Genomic DNA, 6,558 nt, shown 5'->3' on the forward strand with positions numbered 1-6,558 from the left:
TTAACATAAATACCTTGTTTCCATACAGGCATTATTATTGTATGGCTGTTTGATGTTGTGTCTGTTGTTGCTTTTTTCTTAGGAGAAAAATGGCATCATAGGCCTTTGTGCCAGGCATTGTGCCTCATACCTCCTCACACGTGACTCAATTCAAATTCATCAATTTGTGACCGATGATTCAAACCACTTGCCCTTAAATATTACACATGGGCTACAAATTCAATAAGATGATGGTCACATTATATAATTTTTAATAAACTACATCATGCTTTATATAATTGCATATTAAGTCCCTACAATCATACCATACTTTGTAAGCCCAATCACGTCCGATTTTGGAAGCTAAAAAGTAAGGGCCTGGTCAGTACCCGGTGGGAGACCACTCAGGAATACCAGGTATTGTAGGGCAAGCAATTAATCAAATCACGCACTACAGGGGGGTCATTGCGCAGATGGACCCCAATACTGTATATATGGTTCTGATTAAGTTTAGTCAGTTAACATCATATTTATTGCTGTTACATATTTTCACATATGATCACTATTTTTCTTGTAAATATTTATGTGTGATGGAAATTTTAATTTTAAGGCATATTGAATAAAATTATGAATTTTAAGATAATGTTATAATGATAATCAAATACTGCTTCAGATAAGAGTGCTCCCTACCAGGGTTGTCTTTTCTTTTCTTTAGAACATTTTGTTACACGTGTCTTTATACCCTTGGAAGCACCACTAAATCTCTTCTACCAATTGGACACGGTATATATTTGACAAATTAAGGGGAACAATACCCCATGAGTATCAGTTTAACTCTGAAGCAACCATATATTGAATTTAAGATCCTGTGCGGCTTTCCCTAATCACCTTTTTACTTGTCACCCTGGCTTGCCATCCATAATCCAACCATTGATTGTCAATCTGGGGAAATGTTACGGCGGGGTTCCAACTGCTCTAAGAGGTGTATTTCTCATCCGTTATGGGTCGCTGTTATTGCTTCAGAACTTATTCCTTCAGTTTACCAGGACTACGCAGATGTTTTTTCCAAGGGTAATGCGGACATCCTTCCACCCCACCGTTCTTATGATTGCACCATTGACCTCATTCCTGGTGCCACTTTGCCAAAAGGGAGACTCTATGTACTGTCTGGCCCAGAGACTAAGGCCATGGACGACTATGTGCCTAAAAAAGGGGTTTATTAGGCATCGAAGTCCCCTTTGAGTGCGGGGGGGTCTTTTGTTGAAGAAAAAGACGGATCGCTTAGGCCATGCATCAACTATCGGGCCCTGAATAAGATTTCTATCAAAAACACTTACCCCTTACCTCTCATTTCTGTGTTGTTCGATCAACTCCGCACCGCGGTCATTTTAGTGGAGCATATGACCTCATCCGAATAAGATCTGGGGATGAGTGGAAGATGGCTTTTAGTACACAGTCTGGACACTACGAATATCTTGTGATGCCGTTTGGTCTGTCTAACGCTCCTGCTGTGTTTCAGGATCTTATAAATGATGTCCTCCGCGACTTCCTGGGGAAATTCGTGGTAGTTTATTTAGATGACTTCTCAATTTATTCTGAGTCTCCGGACCAGCATGTTCTCTATGTTCGGCAAGTGCTTCAAAAATTGCGGGATAATCACTTGTATGCCAAGTTGGAGAAATGTGATTTTCACATTACTAAGGTGTCCTTTTAAGATATATTATTTCTCCGGAAGGGTTTTTTATGGAACATAAAAAAATCCAGGTAGTCTTGAATTGGGCTCAACCCACTAAGTTGAAGGCTATTCAGAGGTTTTTGGGTTTTGCTAATTATTATAGACGTTTTATTAATTCTTTCTCCGAGTTAGTTGCCCCTATTGTAGCATTGACAAAAATGAGTGCTGATCCGGCTAAGTGGTCGCCTCAAGCCGAGCGTGCCTTCCAGGATTTAAAACAGATCTTTGTTTCACCTCCTGTCCTTAGACACCCCAACCCTGATCTTCCTTTTATCGTTGAGGTAGACGCCTCTGAGGTTGGGGTGGGAGCTATTTTGTCTCAAGAAGACCCCGAGTCTTTGGTGTTGCATCCTTGTGCATTCATGTCCAAAAAACTCTCCTCCGCGGAGACCAACTATGACGTTGGTAACAGAGAATTATTAGCGGTCAAGTGGGCTTTTGAGGAATGGAGGCACTGGCTTGAGGGAGCAAAGCATACCGTCACTGTGTTTGCAGACCACAATAATTTTTACAGTACATTGAGTCAGCTAAACGGCTTAACTCCCAGGAGGCTCGCTGGGCTATGTTCTTTAGTCGGTTCAATTTCATCATCACCTACAGGCCCGGTTCTAAGAACACCAAGGCCGATGCCCTGTCACGCTGTTTTCTTCCTGTCACGATAACCATTCTCCTGCCACTCCTATTATTCCAGCATCCTCTATCCGGACCGGCCTCACACAGGATTTACAAACTCAATTAATTCAGGTTCAGCAGCAGGCTCCCAGAAACACTCCCGTCAGCTGTCTCTTTGTTCCAGAGTTCTTGAGAGGCAGTGCCCTTGCCGAGTTTCACGATATCAAAGTTGCTGGCCATCCTGGTGTTGCTAAAACATTGGAGTTACTCTCTCGCTCAGTGTGGTGACCTAATCTATCCAAGGATGTTAGGGAGTTTGTCCTCTCTTGCCAAGAATGTGCCAGGCACAAGGTGTCCCAGTCTCTGCCCGTTCGGCAGCTCATGCCTCTAGCTATTCCAGTCAGGCCATGGTCACACATTTCCATGGGTTTCATGGTGGATCTTCCACTCTCTTCTAGTTTTCATGTGATCTGGGTGGTGGTGGATCGATTTAGCAAGATGGCCAATTTAATTGCTTTACCCCGATTGCCGTCCGCTCAGGTTCTGGCAGTCTTGTTCCTTCGCCATATTTTCAGGCTCCATGGATTACCCATTGATATTGTCTCAGACCGGGGACCGCAGTTTATTGCCCGTTTCTGGAAGCTCATTTGTGCTTCGTTAAACATGAGACTCAGTTTAACCTCGGGATACCATCAACAGTCCAATGAGCAGACGGAGCGTGTGAACCAATTGCTGAAGTAGTATCTGTGTCTTTATACTGCCAAGCTTCAGAACGATTGGTCGGATTATCTTCCCCTGGCTGAGTTTTCTTACAATAAAGCCTGTTATTCATCCACCAAGGTGTCTCCGTTCTTTTCGGTCCTTGGCTTTCATCCCAGAGCCAGTTCCTTTACTCCTAATTGTCCATCTTCTTCCTTTGCCTTAACTTCCTGCCTCAGAGCTATTTGTAAGAAGGTACACCTTGCTCTTAAGAAAGCTGCCTTCCAGGAGAAATTTTTTTCGGATAGGTTCTGACATCCATGCACCTTTAAGGTGGGAGACAAGGTGTGGTTGTCAACTCGTAACATCAATTTCTGACAACTTTCGGCTAAACTGGGACCTAGATTCATCGGGCCATTTCTTATTATCAAAAAGGTCAATCCGGTTGTTTTTCGGCTGCAATTGCCGAAATCACTTAAAATTTCCAACACCTTTCATTTAACTAACATTTTCCATAAGCACTTTCCTATCTATACTTTTCTCTTTAAAAACACCATGTTCCACAAACTGTTTTTCCTCATAGCACTTCATGGTATCCTCTATAAAATGACATCGTCCTTCACTATTCCTGTTATGTATCGCTCTGTACACATTGCAGCCTCATTAATCCACTCCCCTCTTATTAACACTAGTGATGTGCACCGGACATTTTTCGGGTTTTGTGTTTTGGTTTTGGATTCGGTTCCGCGGCCGTGTTTTGGATTCGGACGCGTTTTGGCAAAACCTCCCTGAAAATTTTTTGTCGGATTCGGGAGTTTTTTACAAAAAACCCTTAAAAACAGCTTAAATTATATAATTTGGGGGTCATTTTGATCCCATAGTATTATTAACCTCAATAACCATAATTTCCACTTATTTTCAGTCTATTCTGAACACCTCACACCTCACAATATTATTTTTAGTCCTAAAATTTGCACCGAGGTCGCTGGATGGCTAAGCTAAGCGACACAAGTGGCCGACACAAACACCTGGCACATCTAGGAGTGGCACTGCAGTGTCAGGCAGGATGGCACTTCAAAAAAATTGTCCCCAAACAGCACATGATGCAAAGAAAAAAAGAGGCGCACCAAGGTCGCTGTGTGACTAAGCTAAGCGACACAAGTGGCCGACACAAACACCTGGCCCATCTAGGCGTAGGCACTGCAGTGTCAGACAGGATGGCACTTCAAAAAAAATTGTCCCCAAACAGCACATGATGCAAAGAAAAAAAGAGGCGCACCAAGGTCGCTGTGTGACTAAGCTAAGCGACACAAGTGGCCGACACAAACACCTGGCCCATCTAGGAGTGGCACTGCAGTGTCAGGCAGTATGGCACTTCAAAAAAATTGTCCCCAAACAGCACATGATGCAAAGAAAAATGAAAGAAAAAAAGGTGCAAGATGGAATTGTCCTTGGGCCCTCCCACCCACCCTTATGTTGTATAAACAGGACATGCACACTTTAATGAACCCATCATTTCATCGACAGGGTCTGCCACATGACTGTGACTGGTTGGTTTGGGCCCCCACCAAAAAAGAAGCAATCAATCTCTCCTTGCACAAACTGGCTCTACAGAGGCAAGATGTCCACCTCATCATCATCCTCCGATTCCTCACCCCTTTCACTGTGTACATCCCCCTCCTCACAGATTATTAATTCGTCCCCACTGGAATCCACCATCTCAGGTCCCTGTGTACTTTCTGGAGGCAATTGCTGGTGAATGTCTCCACGGAGGAATTGATTATAATTCATTTTGATGAACATCATCTTCTCCACATTTTCTGGAAGTAACCTCGTACGCTGATTGCTGACAAGGTGAGCGGCTGCACTAAACACTCTTTCGGAGTACACACTGGAGGGAGGGCAACTTAGGTAGAATAAAGCCAGTTTGTGCAAGGGCCTCCAAATTGCCTCTTTTTCCTGCCAGTATACGTACGGACTGTCTGACGTGCCTACTTGGATGCGGTCACTCATATAATCCTCCACCATTCTTTCAATGGTGAGAGAATCATATGCAGTGACAGTAGACGACATGACAGTAATCGTTGGCAGGTCCTTCAGTCCGGACCAGATGTCAGCACTCGCTCCAGACTGCCCTGCATCACCGCCAGCGGGTGGGCTCGGAATTCTTAGCCTTTTCCTTGCACCTCCAGTTGCGGGAGAATGTGAAGGAGGAGCTGTTGACGGGTCACGTTCCGCTTGACTTGACAATTTTCTCACCAGCAGGTCTTTGAACCTCTGCAGACTTGTGTCTGCCGGAAAGAGAGATACACCGTAGGTTTTAAATCTAGGATCGAGCACGGTGGCCAAAATGTAGTGCTCTGATTTCAACAGATTGACCACCCGTGAATCCTGGTTAAGCGAATTAAGGGCTCCATCCACAAGTCCCACATGCCTAGCGGAATCGCTCTGTTTTAGCTCCTCCTTCAATGTCTCCAGCTTCTTCTGCAAAAGCCTGATGAGGGGAATGACCTGACTCAGGCTGGCAGTGTCTGAACTGACTTCACGTGTGGCAAGTTCAAAGGGTTGCAGAACCTTGCACAACGTTGAAATCATTCTCCACTGCGCTTGAGTCAGGTGCATTCCCCCTCCTTTGCCTATATCGTGGGCAGATGTATAGGCTTGAATGGCCTTTTGCTGCTCCTCCATCCTCTGAAGTATATAGAGGGTTGAATTCCACCTCGTTACCACCTCTTGCTTCAGATGATGGCAGGGCAGGTTCAGGAGTGTTTGGTGGTGCTCCAGTCTTCGGCACGCGGTGGCTGAATGCCGAAAGTGGCCCGCAATTCTTCGGGCCACCGACAGCATCTCTTGCACACCCCTGTCGTTTTTTAAATAATTCTGCACCACCAAATTCAATGTATGTGCAAAACATGGGACGTGCTGGAATTTGCCCAGATGTAATGCACGCACAATATTGGTGGCGTTGTCCGATGTCACAAATCCCCAGGAGAGTCCAATTGGGGTAAGCCATTCTGCGATGATGTTCCTCAGTTTCCGTAAGAGGTTGTCAGCTGTGTGCGTCTTATGGAAAGCGGTGATACAAAGCGTAGCCTGCCTAGGAACGAGTTGGCGTTTGCGAGATGCTGCTACTGGTGCCGCCGCTGCTGTTCTTGCTGCGGGAGGCAATACATCTACCCAGTGGGCTGTCACAGTCATATAGTCCTGAGTCTGCCCTGCTCCACTTGTCCACATGTCCGTGGTTAAGTGGACATTGGGTACAACTGCATTTTTTAGGACACTGGTGACTCTTTTTCTGAAGTCTGTGTACATTTTCGGTATCGCCTGCCTGGAGAAATTGAACCTAGATGGTATTTGGTACCGGGGACACAGTACCTCAATCAAGTCTCTAGTTGCCTGTGAATTAACGGTGGATACCGGAACCACGTTTCTCACCACCCAGGCTGACAAGACCTGAGTTATCCACTTTGCAGCAGGATGACTGCTGTGATATTTCATCTTCCTCGCAAAGGACTGTTGGACAGTCAATTGCT

General features: G+C 45.1%; 1 pseudogene; it reads left to right on the forward strand.

Moving 5' to 3' along the window:
* The first annotated feature begins 291 nt into the window (after nucleotides 1-291).
* On the forward strand, nucleotides 292-408 carry LOC134964686 (5S ribosomal RNA; annotated as a pseudogene).
* The last annotated feature ends 6,150 nt before the right edge of the window (nucleotides 409-6,558 follow it).

Source organism: Pseudophryne corroboree, chromosome 9 (assembly GCF_028390025.1).
Source record: "Pseudophryne corroboree isolate aPseCor3 chromosome 9, aPseCor3.hap2, whole genome shotgun sequence".
Classification (NCBI taxonomy): domain Eukaryota; kingdom Metazoa; phylum Chordata; class Amphibia; order Anura; family Myobatrachidae; genus Pseudophryne; species Pseudophryne corroboree.